General features: G+C 39.7%; 2 long non-coding RNA genes across 2 annotated transcripts; one reads left to right on the forward strand and one right to left on the reverse strand.

The window, feature by feature from the left end:
- The first annotated feature begins 504 nt into the window (after window positions 1-504).
- On the forward strand, window positions 505-7,073 carry LOC117679045 (uncharacterized). Its single transcript, XR_004595236.3, has 2 exons — window positions 505-978; window positions 4,581-7,073. It is a non-coding gene; the product is annotated as an uncharacterized LOC117679045 (long non-coding RNA).
- LOC132709714 (uncharacterized) lies at window positions 737-14,936 on the reverse strand. The gene is made up of 2 exons (XR_009620716.1): window positions 14,894-14,936; window positions 737-826 (listed from the first exon to the last, which is right to left on the reverse strand). It is a non-coding gene; the product is annotated as an uncharacterized LOC132709714 (long non-coding RNA).
- Between the last annotated feature and the right edge of the window lie 4,115 nt (window positions 14,937-19,051).

Here is a 19,051-nt window from a genome sequence, read left to right on the forward strand (position 1 = left end):
GTGTCTTTCATATCTCATTCTAAAGGAAAACAGGTAGTAAGGAATACTAAAAATATCTGTTTTGTTGCAACTGTAAAGCAATTGTGTTTGAACCAATACCCATTTATATTCTCTGTTAATGAAATATAATACCATATTATAAGAATTGGGGGAAATATAAAAGTAGTTTTGGTTCTATTTTAATAGACTAGATTTGCTTTTAATTTATGGATCATCTGATGCCTGAGAATATTGTTCTTCTTCACACAATAGCAAATGTAGCCAAGGCTGTATATTCACACATTAAATTCTTTACCAAATCCAGTAAGGAGCAGAGGAAAAAATTAACAATATCCCACTTAAGAGAAGGGCAACACAGCATGAGAAAAACACTTGCAAATGCTGAGCTGGAATCTGTCCTCAATCTAGGATCCAGTCCAACATTATGTCTATTAGAGCTGCTTTCCATATTTTATACACCATCAATCCCTATTATTTAAATGCAAATATTATTTGGAAAAACTATTTTCTCTTTCTCTCTTGTGGAACACTGGAAACCCGGTGAAGGAAATCCACTTTTGCTTGCTGAGCCAGTGACAGAAGCAAATGCAGGATACACATTGTTCATGGATAGTGAAGCAGAAGTAATAGGATGAGAAACTAATACAGAGATCACACACAATCTAGACAATTTAAGAAACAAGAAAACACACATGCACCACTACTATTCAGAGACCAAACCAAAACAGACAAGCTCAAGCAAGCAGGAGACTTTAATCAGTGTCTATGAAGAAAGCTTCCTGTAGACTTGTAACAGCTGTGGATATTTAAGTCAGGAGAAGACTGGCTGCAAAGTAGAAAAGATATTATAAGTACACAAGAAGGGGAAACAGTGGGAGATAAACAGATAAGAGTATGCCTGACAAAACAAGAAATGAATTGGGAGGGGGGAATGAGAGAGAGAGGAGGAAGAAAATGAAAGACACTCAGATCAAGAAGGTAAGTTTTCTTTTCATTGGTTCTATCAACTCAAGGCAAAATGGATCATGCCACCGTTGAGATAATTAATTTGTGACTGTGGAGTATATTGTGACTGATCGCATGAATTGTATAAGGGTTTGAAATGTCATCCTACACGTTTCTGGTATGATTTTACACTGACATGGAATGTTTTTATTAAGGTCTCTGGAATGGGTTTTGAATGTTCATAGCTACTGTCAAATCTTTACATATTGATATTCCTTCCTTAAAATGTTATTCCTCTTTTATATAATAATTATAGGAGTGGTGGGCAGTGAATGCATGTAGGTTATAATTAGTTTCATCCCTGATGCATTTGGAAGCTGTGCTTTCTCTGAAATATTGTAAAATGCATGATAGATTAGTGTAGCAATAGGTTTTACTGGCATCCATAATTATGCATTGCCACTAATGCACTAATTATACCACAGATATCTGAGTTTGGAGATGTACTTATGGCTGTAAATAGTACCATGTCTTAAAATTTAAACAAGGATATGAGATATCAGAACCTAATATTCCAATTAACAGCTGTCATAGAGGTTTCATATTTTTAAGCCTCCTATCAAGGCTGGAAGAATTAATAAAGGGTCTTTATTATATTTAATCATGATAAATAAAGCTGAATAATAGATCTGCATGGAAATATATATATATATATATATATATATATATATGTGTGTGTGTGTGTGTGTGTGTGTGTGTGTGTGTGTCCATACACACACACACACACACAGATATAGTGGTTGGATTCCGATACTGCAGGGTTAATAGAGTCACTATCCTAGATGGTTAATTTCTCAAATATTTAAATGAACAAAGTTAAAGCATTACTATTGAGAATGACCTTAATAAAATTCTCATTTTTTTTTTGCTTTACTTAATTTCAGCTGCATAAGAATTTTTTAAAAAAAGATGTCAAGAACTATAATGTCTATATTACCACATCCATAAATTTTACAGTATTTATATAGTAGTTATAAATATTGTTTTATTTTATTAAATATTTATAAATGATGGAAATTTAACATTTATTAAATATTATTGTATAGTATATAAGTACTAGTGTAGTAATATATATTCCATTTTATATATTATAAAATATTAGATTATATATTCCATTTTATTTTGTATAATATTACCTGTAAAGATCATGAATAAATAAAGTTGAGAATCCGATATATAAGCACAAATTTTAAACTGATAAATATCCACTACATTCTGGAATCAATGCATTTTCTTTATAGTATGTTCAGATTTACAATAGATTGATGCACTGTGCATGCTTCAGTAGACATTGTTCTAAATAATGGGGAATTTATTCCTCATAGATATACTACATGCTTACTGCTGGCTAGCACTTAAACTATTACCTAAATTACCCTAGCAAAGATAGAGCCTTGGGGATGTTAGCATTTGCTGAGCAATTATCAGAAGGAAATGCTATAGAAATGGTCCAGCATGAAGGTGCTAAATACCAAGTGCATGTCCTAATGTACCTATAATAGCCATCTCCTGGGATGCTTGCAGGCGTCCTTGTACCAATTGACTTTTTCAAAAAAAAAAAAAAGTTTTTGAAGAACTCACTAATGAAAAAATATCTCATTTTAAATTTTTTCTTGGGCTCCATAATCATTTTTAGTAAATAAAAATGACAGATGCCTGCAACCCTTAAGTATGGGAGAATGAAGGAAAACAAGACAAGACAAAGAAACTGGATACTGTAGGGTGCTTCCTTTCCCTTTGCCCAAGAGTGGTTGTATGATTAAAGAAAAATGTGTTTTTCAGTATATACAGCATCATCTATTGAGGATATATGAAGAACTGTGCTGAATCAGATCAACAGCCTAGCTAGTTCAGCATACTATTCCCACAGAAATGGGTGTTGGTACAAAGCTTACAGATAGGTTAGGAGCCCAATGTTGCCACCTTCTAAAATATAATCCCCACTGATTGGATTTCAGTGAGAAGATAATGCTTCTGCACCTGGATCTCAACAAGAAGTACACATTGCCAGCCATATCATCATTTTCTCAAATCCTCATTTAAAGCCATCTATCTTGGTGGCTATCATGTTAATAATAAGTTTAGCATAAACGTTCCCAGGAGGATGTTGTCCTTCTCCCTATTAACATTTTCTCTACATAAATAGCAGATTGCACTGCAGCTGTCTCTTTGATGCTAAGGGGGGGAGGGGAGTAGGAATTTCAATGATGTTATTGTTCCCCTCCCCCAATTGTTTGGCATAACTTCCTTGTGCATTTGTGTATTCTTTCATTTTGCACCTCTTACTATTGGTAGAGCTATTCGCAGCTGTCTTCTTTCTGTCCAATGGACTCAGTTTCTTGCCCTCTCCCTTTAAAATCAAGCTTTCCTATCTTCATTGTCTGGCATCTCCATTACTAACCACTGCCAAGATTGGAGAGGCAAGCTATCTGCATTTCCTTCAGTGCATACCCATACTTTAATTCAGTCACTTTGCTTTGCATATGTTATTTTCCTGGGAGTGCATTAATGAACAAAAATGCCATTTTAATTTTAAAAGGTACATGTAGCTTTCAAAATCATGCCAGATTGATAGTGCTGTAAAAAGGATCTTCATATTTTCTCTCTCTCCCTCTCCCTCCCTCCTTCCTCACCTCTCTCTCCCTCTCCCTCCCTCCCTCCCTCTCATTTTCTATACAGTGGGAGAATCTATGTCTTTGAATTCTTTAGCAATGAGTAAAACTTTCTGAAGATAATTCCCTGTCTAATCATTCCGATTGAGGAATTCAAAAGAACAGCACAAGACAGTTATTCTTCTTGCTAAATTTGTGGAATCTTTTTTCATCTTAGGTAGCAGATAATTGATGCTGTCAGGTGTATTTATTATGCTGTTCACTTATTGCATTGCTATAGCTATATAATGACCTTTCCGATCTTCTTCTCTTCTATTGGAATCCATAAACTAAAGAACTATTTGGACACGAATGGTTATAAGATGCTACCTTAACTGACTATTGATGACTTTAATGAATGATGCCTATTTGCGGATATGAACTAGGAAGAATCAGATTAAGAGTTAGAATGTCTTACATTGGGAGATAGAGGGGAAGAATACAGAGATTTGGGTTTTGAACCTCTGATTTGGATTGTAGTAAGAATTTGATTTAGAGAGAGCCAGTTAGGTGCAGTGGTTCAGGCATCAGACTAGCCACTGTGTTGTAGTTCTGTCTTAGGCAGAAAGCCAGCGGAGTGACTTAGTACCAGTCACTTTCTCTCAGCCCCAGGAAAAAGGAAGGGGCAAACCTTTGCTATGAAAATTGCAAGGACTTGATGTCCAGGCTGTTGCCAGGAGTCAAAACACTGACTCAAAGCCACCTTCCCAGCCCCAATATATAAATGATTTTAAAATGAAGGCTATAAATAAGTGAAACATTTGATTGGATGCGATTTTGTGTTTTGAAGAGATTGCATGTAATTGTAGCAATTCCGGGTTATTTTATTTCTGATGAGAAAGTTTTAGTTATTGCTTTATGTTTTTGTGTATCCACTCCACCTTCTCAATGTTTATATAAACTTCTATTTTTATTTTTCTGCAGAACACATCGCAACAGCTTTGACAGCAATATACAGGATGCATACCATTTTTAAAATAGAAGAACACCTACTGGACCACTTATTTATACATACAAGAAGAACGGCCTTACCAGAAATCCTTCTCTCTTTACGTTTGGTTACTGAACAATATAGAGACATGGATTCTAATCAAATTGAATAACCTCAACAACTATATATGTCCTAAACAGGACAAATGATTCTTTTTAATTTGCTCATTGCTGTGATTCTATATATTCACTGTTCCAAAAATATATTTTGTTTCTAAATCATTCACTGGAACCTGTGGAACTACTCAGCTTATTTATTTGTTACATAAATAGTTTATTGTATTTACTGGATTTATATCTCACCACAGTGATCAACTCTTAGCAGCTAAAAAAGTTGAAGAACATGGCTAATTCTAAAAAAGGAAGGTTGCCCCCCCCAAAAGAAAATACAAATGTGTGTGCTATAAAAAGAATAATAAATAATAAAGGTGGGATACAACTAAATAAACAAAAATTAAAGTAAGTGAAAGGTGAATTAAACCTCAGACAAAATATTAGACTAAAGGTAGACGAAGCTTAGAAAATTACACTGTAAAGGACCTGCACACTGTAAAGGACAATGCAATATTCCACATTAAAGTAGGAAAAAATTCTGATATACTACAGATTTCCAGTCTACTCTCCAACACTGACATGATTGGCACTGGCGTTATTTTAAGGGAATTTTGTAAATACATATTCAATAATTTTTTAAAAATACAAATTTTTGCTTCTCTATTTCAAGATGTGCATAAAGTTAATTGAGCTCTGGACCCAAAGTTAATTTTGAAGAGATTTGTTGGCTCATGAAATCAGGCAAAATTCATAATTCAAAGCTGACCTTGATGAATGGACATATGTTCTAAAGCAATGAAGAAAGATGTTTTTCTTGTTTCTTGTAAGCTTATTTTAAGTGTGCTTTGGGGACACACTTGATGGCTTTTAGTCAAATGGAACCCATGGGGAAAAACTGAGCATTATGCATCTACCTAGTGAATTCTTTGCTTTTTCTGAATTTGGGGTTTAGGTTTTCCTTTTTAAAGTATAAGCAGTCTATTTTAGGTTTAAGATACACCTGGAGTGGGCTTTTTCAGCTTAGAATTGTTTTTGTTGCTGTGGTTTGGGAATCATTTGTCATCCAGAGACTCATGAGTGGATGTGGGGTAAAATTTTAGACTTATTTTTCCCCATTTAGGAGATTTTAACAGATTCAAATGATACTTTAAGGCAATTTGGGGGCAGATTTTTTTGAAAAAAAAACACGTATTTTAGATACTCTAAGCTACTGCTTTAAATGAATTCTCCAAACCTGATGCAGAAGAAAAGAAGGTTGATGAGTTTTGTGATTAAGCGCAATTTGAAATCAACAAGATATGTGCTGCTTCTGATAGCAGACTAGAAAGCCAAAACTGGTAATATTAAAGAAGAAAATGTAGTTGGATTGTATGGTTTAAGCAAGTGAAATGAATCCGGTGAATGGCTTGTCAATTTCTGCCACACCAGTGGTTTCTTCATAGCTAACAATGCATTTAGGCGGCCAAAATAATGCCTTTATAGATGGATATCAACATACAGCATATGTAAAAATCAGCCAATAGTAAAGGAACAAGCAGTCAGGATGTACATTTCAGGCTAGCACTTGGTAGAGTAGCCATGAAGGGTTTGAAAGATATTCAGATGCTACAACGCACAAGTTTTGGGCTCAGGTTGCCCAACTTGATTATAGAGCCCCAGGTATATACAAGTGAGAACATACACAGTATATTAAGCACAGGAGGCCTCTTTAATGGTAAGACAACAAGTGTTATAATAATGTAGTTTTGTTCTTCCATCTCCTGTTTTCGAAGCTATGTGGTTCAAATATACAACTTAATGCTCTGCAAATTAAGGGAAAATAATGCTCCAATAGACGCAAGTGAAATATCACACATCTGGTTATTATTATTCCTTCGCAGCTAGGTTTCAACAAGGAATGTTGAATTCTAATCTATTGCTATCTGTGCAACCTCCAAAATGCAATTAATTGGTAAAATTTCATCTAAAATTCATGGGAGGAGAAAAAATGTACAGTTCATTAGAGAAGAGCATTTTAAAGGACTTCATAAGCTCCTTGGCTCATCATTATTTCATTTAGCTAGCTCGTTTTCACTGCTTTGCTCCAAGCTGCATGCATCTAGCTCTTGCCATTATACATTAGTTTTTTTCAGTAATTTTCTTCTAGCTAAATAAATGGCGGGTTTTCTTTTTATTGTAACAATAGAAGATTTCAGATACTGCTTTTGAGTTATGGTACATAATAACGGAAACAATGTTGAGCTAACCAAGGTATAAACCTGCAGTAAAAATCCACTGTTCCTTCGGGAAGGGAAAATTATACATTTTTTCTCTGCTAGGCATCAGTTTGTATCTCTTGTATGACTTGAAATAAATCAAATTAGTCTGAGCATTGAATGAAACAGTTGATTACTGTTTTCCTGTAATCATCTTCCTTTTCTCTTAACAGGCAATTGGGCAATTAACCACTTATTCCAAGGGTTATCAACCTGGATTCACAGACGCCTGGTGCCACAATGTCATTACAGGGTGTCCGCAAAGGCTTGAAAAAATGTTATGATTTAAATCTTGAGTTAAGTCTTGGGGGTCCATGGCCATGGTCCGTGACCACCAAAGATATTTAAAGGGGGTCCGTGGTGAAGAAAAGGTTGAGAGCCACCGATTTATGCAATTCTTCTGTATGTAATTAATTCATATTAGAAAGAAGATGAATCTTTAACACTCTGGAAGATCTGTTTTTTTCACATCAGTTTGAAAATTGTTTTCTGTCCAGTTCCTTGGTCCTTTCAGACTGAGCATAGTGCTTTAAGAAGTGCAGGTAACCATGAAAACCCAAATTTATTGTCAACTCTGAAGCGAACCTGGCTGAAGCCATCTTGTGCTGCCTCAAAGTTGCCACAAAGCCAGAGAAAGAAGGGGAAAGTGGAAGTAGATAGTCCAGTTTACAATCAAAATAAAAAGTTTTCCTGTGGGAACCAAGATCATTGTAACAGGTGGCTGGTGAAGGAGGAGAGGAGCCTGCCACCTGTATTCATTGGACCATGTGAATGATGACATTGGGGTGGTAGAAAGTTTCATTCTTTTAATTAGGTGAAAACCGTGGGAACTTTCAGAGTTGGTTTTCACTGACTGTGCTGATATGATGTATCCAATAATCAAATTTCTCAGAGGAACCTATCTGCCTTGGAGTTCTGCTTTCAATGGGTGCATTACTCAGAATGCTGACAATTATAGCTTTTGATGAAGTGGCTAGGGCACCAGGCTAAGAAGTGAGATACCAACAATTCCAGTTTACCTTAAGCACAAAATCTTGGGTCAGTACCTCTGCTTTAGCCCTAGAAAACAAAGACATTTGAGCCTAACTTAAAACATATGATCTGGGGATCATATTCTGATTCAGTGACTTCTATGTTTTGTTGAAGATATAAATCTAATAGTATTGGCTATTTACTGATTAGTCAGGGCAAAAAGAGAGTTACAGATTTATTATGGGTTTATCATTTTGCTTGCTTCCAGTCTATGACACTTTAAATCTGAGATAATTTCTTTTGCCTTTCTCAACAGGGACACATGCAGAGGCATGTGCTCCAAATCTTCTCTTAATGGAATGAGTTCCTTTAATCTATTTTCTGTAATAAACCCTTTTTGTATGGTAGTTGTACAGCTTGTTTAAGTAATCATTGCTCAGGTCAAATTCCCACTCTTAGGAATGCACATAGAGAATTCTCCAACTACTAATTAGCTTAAGGCAGAAAAAGTAGATTTGTAGCTCTTTCATGAAAGCTATGCAATGACCCTGCTTCAAAGGATACTGGGAAATAGTAATTTATTGATTCAATTTCTGTAGATACTCAACTCAGTCAATGAGTTTGTTGGTTGGTCATTGAACTATTTAGCCATCTCAATCAATGGCTAAATAGTTCAATGACCGACCAACCATTAATCAACCTTCCTTTGGTGTACAAGTTCAATTTAAACCCAAATTTGGTTATTAGAATTTTTATATTGCTTTCAGAGGCATTATTGTTATTATTATTATTAACAAAAAAAATGGAGCTAAAGTTTAAATCTCAAAGATTTGACTTGCAAAAATCTTTACTGCTAGTAAAAAAATAATCATGTGGGGTTTTGACCTAATAAAAATAACCTTTTGTCTTAAAAAAAAAGTACCACTAATGTAACAGTCCTATGGTGTCTGTGAGGTTTCCATCTCCATATCATGAGGCACAATGAACCATTAAGTACAAAACATCTCCTGACCTTCACTGATCCCTTCAAATCTGTTTCTAATTGATATAACTTTGAAGTAGCCATAGATTATTTTTTCCCTGATGGTTTCATGAGAAGAAATTGATTTAATTTTTTAAAATGCTTGACATGGGAAAAGTAAAAGAAATATCCCCCAAAGGTGCTTTTTCAAGAATCAGCTGGACTTTTTTGTTTTTCTTTGAAGACATTTAGCTTCTCATCCAAGAAGCTTCTTCAGCTTTGACTGGATGTTGGGGAATGGAAGGATTGATATTCCTTGCAGACAGCTGGTCATCTGCCTTCTTTTAGAGAGTCAATGAGGTCACTTGGAGTTTTATCTGGGTCCTCAGGGTCACCCTGAATAGTGCAAATGGATATGGAGCCTTCTTGGAACTCTTAAATGTCTGTGTTATACACTGGAGATAGATGATATAGTATATCTCCCCCTCTGTTGAGAGAGGGCTATTCAATTTTGATGTAGATGGCCTCTTTGACCCTCTTTCAAAACAGTGGTCTTCTCTGTCCAAAATGTGGACTTTGCTGTCTTGAAAAGAGTGGCATTTGTCTTTTAAATGCAGGTGGCTGCTGAATATTGTCCTGAAAGGTTTATTCTGCTATGTTGTGCCATGCATTTATGAAGTGGCTGTTTTGTTTCTCCAAAGTATATATCTCATTGTGCAGATCTGTACATTGGGGAAACAAAACAACCACTTCACAACCACTTGGATGAGAAGTGAAATTTCTTCAAAGAAAAACAAGGAAGTCCAATTGCCTCCTGAAAAGGCACCTTTGGGACAATCATGAACTAGATGATTTAGAATCTCCATAGACATAAAATAAACCTCCTTCCTTATTCAATTTTCTTATTTTACAGAATTACAGGGCCCAGGGGAGGGGAGGGGGGGTGCCGGTTATTATTAACGAGGATCTGGGTCCGAGGGAGACCACTGTGCCTCAGATAGCCGGATGTGAGTCCCTCCTTGTGAGGTGGGGTCATGGGGTTCAGATGGGCTTGTTGCTTACGTACCTGGCTCCCTGCCGCGTGGCAACAGCCCTACCTGAGCTACTCGACGTGATAGCCACGGTGGCAGTAGATACACCCAGGCTTTTAGTCATGGGTGATTTCAACTTGCCATCTGTTGGTGAAACGTCTGAGGTGGCTCGGGAGTTCATGGCTTCCATGACGGCCATGGACCTGACCCAGTTAGTTCATGGCCCTACTCACAGGGGAGGTCACACTCTGGACCTGATTTTTGTCTCTGGCCAGTGGTTGAGTGGTCTTGTTATTGGGGATATAGACATGGAACCCTTGTCATGGACAGACCACTCACTCCTTCGCCTAGATCTTCGAACCGCTGCCCCCCGCCGCAGGGAGGCGGATCCAATTAGATGGATCCGCCCCAGGTGCCTGATGGATCCTGAGAGGTTCCAGATGGAACTTGGGCCATTTCCTGAGGTTTTAGCACATGACTCGGCTGAGGACCTGGTAGCCACCTGGGATCGAGCGGCTGGTGGGGCCTTGGACCGAGTCGTGCCTTTGCGGCCTCTGACCCGGTGCCGATCCCGTGCGGCTCCTTGGTTTACCGAGGAGCTGAGGGAAATGAAGCGCCAGAAAAGATGCCTGGAGAGCGGTTGGAGGGCCAGTCTTGCTGAATCTGATCGAACACTGGTAAGGTCGCATATTAAGACCTACCTAGTGGCGATAAAGACAGCAAAGTTTAATTACTTTTCCGCCTCTATTGTGTCATCAGGGAATCGTCCGGCCACCCTGTTTAGGGTGACCCACTCCCTGCTCCATCCTGGAGTGCGGGAGGATCCCTTGGAAGGCAGGGCAGAGGATTTTGGACAATACCTGTATGACAAAATCGCTCAGATCCGGGGGGATTTGGACTCTGACTGGGTAGATCAGGGCAGAGTGACGAGGAATAGTCTTGAGAATGTTATCTGGGAGGAGTTTGACGCTGTGACTCCCGATGATGTGGACAGGATTTTGGGGAGACTTAGTGCGGCCACATGTTTACTGGACCCGTGTCCCTCCTGGTTGGTACTGGCTTCCCGGGAGGTTACACGAGGCTGGCTCCAGGGTGTTATCAACGCTTTGCTGAGTGAGGGCCACTTCCCCACTGCCTTGAAGGAGGCGGTGGTGAGGCCTCTCCTCAAGAAGCCGTCCCTGGATCCGGCAATATTGGCCAACTACCGTCCTGTCTCCAACCTTCGCTTCATGGCAAAGGTTGTGGAGAGTGTGGTCGCGCAACAGTTCCCACAATTCCTGGAGGAAACATCTTATCTAGATCCATTCCAGTCAGGTTTCAGGTCTGGGCACAGCACGGAAATGGCATTGGTCGCGTTGGTTGATGATCTCTGGAGGGCTCGGGACAGGGGTTGCTCCTCTGTTCTGGTCCTGTTAGATGTCTCAGCGGCTTTTGATACCATCGACCATGGTATCATGCTGCACCGGCTAGAAGAGTTGGGGGTGGGAGGCACTCCTCCTTTCTCTCTGACCGGTCGCAATTTGTGTTGGCAGGGGGGCAGAGGTCGACCTCGAGGCCTCTCACCTGTTGAGTGCCGCAGGGATCTGTCCTCTCGCCCCTTCTGTTCAACATTTATGTAAAGCCGCTGGGCGAGATCATCTGTGGCTTCGGGGTGAGATACCACCAGTACGCTGATGACACCCGGCTGTACATCTCCACCCCAGGCCACCCCAATGATGCTCTTGAAGTGATGTCCAGTCCCTGGAGGCTGTGCGGATCTGGATGGGGAGGAACAGGCTCAAGCTCAACCCTTCCAAGACTGAGTGGCTGTGGCTCCCGGCATCCCGAAATAGTCAGTTGACTCCATCACTGACTATTGGGGGCGAGTCTTTGGCCCCCACAGAAAGGGCTCACAATCTGGGAGTCTTCCTGGATATGCAGCTGTCCTTGGAGGAACATCTGACAGCTGTAACCAGGGGGACCTTTTGTCAGGTTCGCCTGATTCGTCAGTTGTGGCCCTTTCTTGATCGGGATTCCCTGTGCACAGTCACTCATGCCCTCGTCACCTCTCGCCTTGACTACTGCAATGCTCTCTACATGGGGCTCCCCTTGAAGAGCACCCGGAGGCTCCAACTGGTCCAGAATGCAGCAGCGCGGGTAGTGACGGGAGCAGCATGGTGCTCTCATGTAACACTGCTCCTGTGCGAGCTGCACTGGCTCCCAGTGGTCTTCCGGGTGTGCTTCAAGGTGCTGGTTATCACCTTTAAAGCGCTCCATGGCATCGGGCCTAGCTATCTTCGAGACCGCCTGCTGCTACCGACGACCTCCCATCGTCCCGTGCGCTCCCACAGAGAGGGCCTCCTCAGGGTGCCATCAGCCAATCAATGTAGGCTGGTGACCCCCAGGGGGAGGGCCTTCTCTGTGGGGGCACCTACCCTCTGGAATCAGTTGCCCCCAGAGATAAGGAGAATCCAAGACCTTCGTGCCTTCCGCCGTGCCCTTAAAACCCACTTTTTCCAGCAAGCTGGGCTGGCTTAAGAAGAAATTTTAAATGTTTTAATTGGTTTGTATTTTTAATTTTGGGCCAAATTTATATATATTTTAATTGTTTTTTAATATTTGTATTTTATGTTTTTAATTCTGGCTGTACACCGCCCTGAGTCCTCAGGGAGAAGGGCAGTATATAAATTTAAAATAAATAAATAAAATAAAAATAAAATATTATGAAGTTTTAAATTTAATTTTAAATTTAAATTTAATTCCACACCTCTATCATCATTTTTTCTTTCTTATTTGATGCTTCCTGATTGGAAAAAACTGTGGGAAACTTATTGTGGCATTGGTGGTTTCTGACTAGAGAAGGATTAGACAGAGAGGTTCCAAACTATTGAAGAGATCACTGACTCATGAAAGGCAGAACCCAAGATAGCAATAGCACTTACACTTATATACCACTTCATAGTGCTTTACAGGCCTCTCTAAGTGGTTTACAGAGTCAGCATATTGCCCCCAACAATTTTGAGTCCTCATTTCACCCACCTCAGAAGGATGGAAGGCTGAGTCAACTTGAGCCTGGTGAGATTTGAACTGCCAAATTGCAGGCAGCTGGCATTCAGCAGAAGTAGCCTGCAATACTGTACTCTAACCACTGAGCCACCATGGCTCAAGATCCCTGATTTCTGGTTTTTAATTATACTTTAATTATAGATACTAAGTAAATATATATTATTATTTCAAAAGAGCCTTGGTGGTGTAGCGGACTAAAGTGCTGTTAAGTAGCACTTAGCTGCCAGCTGCCTGCAATTACTGTGAGTTCAAATCTCACCAGGCTCAAGGTTGACTCAGCCTTCCATCCTTCCGAGGTAGGTAAAATGAGGACCCGCATTGTGGGGGCAATAAGATGACTTTGTATAAAAAGAACACCGCTTAGGGGCCCCCGAAAGCCCTACTAAGCAGGTATATACAAAAGTCTGAAGGCTATTGCTTAATGCATTGTAAGCCGCCCTGAGTCTCTGGAGAAGGGTGGCATATAAATCGAACCAATAAATAAATAAATAAATAAATAAATAAATAAATAAATAAATAAATAAATAAATAATAAGCAAGCTGCTTAGAGCCAGTTTGGGATAATAGTTAAAGGGACTTGGCTAGAATCTGGCACCCAGTGAGTTCTGGTACTGTTGGCATGAGGCCAACTGGCACCAGTCACTTTTTCTCAGCCCTAGGAAGATAGTAATGACAAATGCTTCCCATAAAGTATTGTTAAGGAAACTGAATTTTTCTATCCAGTTGCTAAAAGTCAAGACCTACTCAAAAGTGTAAGCACATTCAAAACTCTATTTGCTACTGTTTTGGTCCCAAACATTTCACCAAAATTTCTTCCTCCTTTGAGTATCTTTGTTTCAGTTTTCATGGTCATGGTGAGTAGTTAAATTACACCTGGATGTTTAAATGCAGCGTTCTTGTGACCCTTTCTGAAAATGTGGTTCCAAAGGAAATTAGTTAGGGAGCAGAACACAATAGAAACTTTCAGGCAACTTTGGTAACAGTCCAGGGATTTGGGGAGTTCTTTTTCCAACAGATTTGACAAGGATCAGTTTAGGGAAGGCTGTTCTGTCCTGAGACGCAGTGAAGGATTAATAGAACTCTGTTTTCTTATTGTGAAATGAACTGTAGAAATCATTCTACTTCTCCAATATATTCTGATCTTTGGGGGCATAGAATGCCCATTCCACTCTCAATCAAAATTAATCAGAGAATTTACATGTGATTCTGCCTCATTTACATGCCTTATTATTTTTACACAGATTGCCTAGGGGAGATGCTAAAAAGAATACAATTCCTGCTGTTTTGATAGTCACTATAAGGAAAATAATAAGCAATTAATATATTAAGATATATTAAGATACGGCAAAGAGAGTTTTAACTAGATAGACAACAAATCTTGCATATTTTTTTGAAATTTCCCCTTATTTCTAGCCTGATTTATCCTTATTTCTAGGTTGTCTATAATCAAGTACCCTTTAAGAGAGTGAATGCAGGAAGCACAGAACCTGGAGATGTCTGCCTTAAGATGAGCCATTGTAGCGCAGTGGTTAGAATGCAGTACTGCAGGCTACTTCTTCTGACTGCCGGTTACCTGCAGTTTGGCAGATTGAATCTCATGAGGCTCAAGGTTGACTCAGCCTTCCATCCTTCTGAGGTCAGTAAAATAAGGACCCAGATTGTTGGGGGCAATATGCTGACACACTGTATACTGCTTGGGAGGGCTGTAAAGCACCGTGAAGCAGTATGTAAGTCTAAGTGCTATTGCTATTGCTACTTCCGCATCTGGAGTAGCTACTACTATTACTATCTAAATGTTTATCAACAATTTATCAGACCGTCTGATATCAGGCATCTTAGCCCTAGGACAAGCATTTAACCTGGTCAAATCTACTGTGTGCTACATAACAAAAATGCTAATCAAATACACAGACTTATGATGCATTCTACCTCTTTTCGTGCCATGATAACCACCATAATTAGAAATCCAGCTGTAGAAAAGATGGAGAAAATGTTTTCACTGCACATAGAACGTGAACCAAGAAAGAAATCATATCTGAGTAATGCAATGCTAAAGAATAAGGGTTCTAAAACATATGGTCACTTTTGTCAGTGTATTTATAAAATCGGACACCATATTCTGCAAACCCTTTTTCCACTGGTTTCATCTCTTGTTTTATGCAAATTTGTTTATGCAAGATGGGGGTGGGTGGAGAATGTAAAGCATAAAGTGAGGGAATCCTGAATTAAAAAGAAAAGGCTTACATTGAAATTAAAAGGAAGGCATGGAATAATTTATTTGATAACAGGATTATTTATTTGCATGTTTAGTTGAATAAATTGACTATTTGTACCAGGGGTGTCAAATTCAAGGGCTGCAGGCTGGATTTGTCCCATGGGGTGCTTAAATCTGGCCTGCAGGGCTGGCCTGGAAATAGCAAAGGACTGGCCTGCAGTGACTCTGGCAGCCAAAATCGGATGGGACCACACGAGGCCACTCCGCACCCCATTTTCAGCTTGGACAGCCTCCTGCAGCCCCCTGATGGCCAAAACAGGGCACGAGGGAGGCACATGCGTGCCCCCCCCATGCCCCGTTTTGCCTGGCAGGGTGCTGCAAGAGGCTGTCTAGGCCAAATATGAGGCACAGGGGGCTGCACACAGTTCCCCATGCCTCATTTTGGCCTGCAGGGTGCTGCAGGAGGCTGCCCAGGCCAAAAATGGGGCACGATGAGGCCACGCACAGTGCCCCCGTGTCCTGTTTTGGCTGGCAGGTTGCTGCAGGAGGACGGCCATCCCATCTCCCCCCCTGCAGGCCCATGGAGGAGAACTACAATGCTGATCCAGGCCTCAAAGAAATCTAGTTTGACACCCCTGCCAGAGGGTATATGCTTTTTTGGGGTGGAGGAGGACTGGAGCCTGAATGACAAAAGGTATTAAAGTTCATAGACATATGTGGGAGGATAGGAGAATAAGAAAGGGGAATGATGACATGTTTTGTGAGACACAAATCTTGCCATTTTAATGTGATGACATCATAACCAAACATGTAAGGGGCAGAGCTTATGTCACTCACATCACACTCATTTCGTCATCCTCACATCACATTCATTTCTCTCATATTCTCTGGATGCCTCTGTTTCCTATATACATGTTCAGGAAATAAGAATTAAGTACATTTTTATTAAATGCTAAGAGCAGCTTATAATGTTAAAATGTTTCTTTGGGTTTAACGACATTGCTAATTTATTTGTAGCAATTATGGTTCTATTATGTTTGTCCACTAAGCCAACATCAATTTGTATGTCAATCCTTTTAGTGAAGGTTTGGCAATATTTTCAGGTGCTGCAAAACATCAAATCCAATTGCTTAAATGCACAGTAAAGGAATAGCCAAAACATTGATAGCTCGATATTCCCCCTCCCCCAAATCTTATAAAATTTTACAACCAGCACTGAAGCTTCATAAGATTTGTATCAGGTATCAGTCATTGGTTAAATTGATGAAATCCTATAGGATGCTGCACATTATAAGGGGCTTACAGGTTGTGCTGCTGACTCTGCAGTTGATAAATTTTATAACTGTGTTTGTGTGTCACTCGATTTATACCCGAAATATATTATTTTGTTTGGAGAGTTAGGAAAAAAAGTTGCTAACCTGATCCCTTCAGGATATATACAGAAGAAATTGCTACAAAACATATAAGGCTCATACAATAAGAGAAAATAGGGAACAGAAATGTGCAACTTCCATAAATTATCTACAAGATATAACTCTAGACAATGAATGTACTATACATAAAAGACTGTAAAGTATTTTCCCAAAATAATATTTGACACTCTTTGAGGCATTGCCCAATATTTATAAAAATGGCTTACTGTTCTTCTAAATTTGCATATTTCTCTCTCCAAATCTTTATGCAGAGTTTGTTCTATTGTTATTTATTTATGTTTCATTCTGTTGCTTCTCATGAATTTGATCAGAGAAAGTTTTGTAATATAACAACTATTAGACTTCTTTTCCTCTGGAAAATGAGAAAAGAGAGCCTTTTGCAGAAACTAAAGCACAGTGCTCCTAGTACAGGAGAAATAAGAAAACAAATGGGGAATTATTGGGGTGGGGGTGGGGAATAATTTCATCCTTATCACCTAGGTGAGTCACAGAACATTTCAACCATAAAATGTTCCCTTTGCTTTTAAAATGTGAAGGTTTGTGTTTTCATGCATATGTTTGAGTCATCTAAAGTCTTTTCTATTTCTATCGGGAGTGACACTACCAAAATAAATGAGTGGAAGAAGAAACATGACTGTTTTGGAGATGCAATTTAAAAATATAATGAAGGCTTACCTATTTGGGGCTCCAAAAGTGTGTGCGTGTACACACACACACACACAAACACACACACACACACAGAGTGTGGTCACATCCCCATGCTCTGCTGAAATGTAGCACAAAGCTGGATTGCTAACAGGACATGTCCCTAAGATACCCCCAGCCTACTACTAAGACAGCATACATTTGAATGTATTTATTTTTTTCATTTTTTTTTCATTTTCATTTTTTTCATTCATTTATTTGGTTTGTCAAACATGGACGAGATAACAGGTGTAATATAAACATGGACATGAGCACAGGTAATGAGTACAAGTAAATGGGACAGTGGGACAGGGACTGTAGGCACGCTGGCCCCTTATGGACCTTTTAGGAATATTTAGAAGTATTTTCTCTTATCCTCCCCTTCCCCAAACAGGTCTTTCTTAATGATGCCTCCTTGATGATGCTGGTGATGATATGCTCATCTCTTATTGGCCACTTGAGGCTGCTCCAGTAGTCAATTCAATTTCAATTCAATTTTTATTATTACAGTCTTAGACCAGAAACAAATAAAAACACTCAGTATATATACACTTAAGACTTCTAGTTTAAAATAATAAATGACAGCTAAATCTATAATAAAATCCAGTGTCCATTTTACATGGTCTGACTATACAATTATTGCACTCCCTAAACTGTGTGGCCCATTGTGGGTTCAATGCTAAAAGGGGAATGGCTAAGCAGTGCAAGGATTAGCCACTGTTGTTATATACATTGCTATGGTGAAGAAGACGCGTATTTGCGATGAATCCCTAGTGCTGCTACGCAGAATCTGGCCACCTGTGCTGTAGTTTTGGCCTGTTCATCCTTAAGCAGCCACTGAAGATAGGTAGTGTCAGCGCGGTCAGGATACCTTGCAGTTGTTGGCAGAATATGTTTTTTCCTAATATCCATATAAAAGGAACATCTAAGGAGCATGTGTCCCACAATTCCCACTTCTCCTGAGCCGCAGGGACAGACTCCTTCCGTGAATGGTATTCTTTTATACTTGCCATACAGAACGGCCAATGGAAGTGCATGGCACTGTGCAGGTGCAAATGCTTTTCGGTAGCTTGCTGATTCCAACTAACTAAGATCGCTGGCAGGAGCAATAACACATCTAATGGCATCTGGAGCCAGAAACAGCAGAACTTTCCCTAAATTCGTCTGCCTCTTGATGTCCTCCACCCTTTGTCGCAAAGTTTGTCTTGCTCGATCATAGTCAATCTCGAATATTAAAGCTGGGGAGAAACCTAATTTGGCAAGGTTGGACTCGACAGCCTTGATCCATGATGAAGAGAATTTGTCTTGGAGGATTAACAGAGCAAGACCTTGCGGAAAGAAGTTAAGCTTTAGCCAGAGATTTAAAGACGCTATACAGATTCTTGCTTCGACTTTTATCAATCCTGTCTCTAGGCGCAGAAGTGCATTTGAGACACAATGTGGCATCTGAAGTCTTGATCTAATGAATTTGGATTGAACTATTTCTAATGATGTAAAACATGAAGCTGACGGTCCGAGCAAGGTCCCATAAAGGAGCTGAGCTAGCGACTTGGCCACAAAAAGCTTAATAGCAGCCGGGACGTAGTATGCTCCCTTTGTGTGGAAAAAATTAAGAATGGTGTTCGTTGATCTTTGGCCCAAGGCCGCTGCATATTCTCCATGTACTTTTCTTGAACCGTTGGCCTGAATGATCAAGGGGTTGCCATAAAGGTTGCCATAATAGGTCAATGTATTCTCCAAAGCACCTGAAGGCAG

Source organism: Pantherophis guttatus, chromosome 2 (assembly GCF_059756535.1).
Source record: "Pantherophis guttatus breed Tessera chromosome 2, ASM5975653v1, whole genome shotgun sequence".
NCBI lineage: Eukaryota > Metazoa > Chordata > Lepidosauria > Squamata > Colubridae > Pantherophis > Pantherophis guttatus.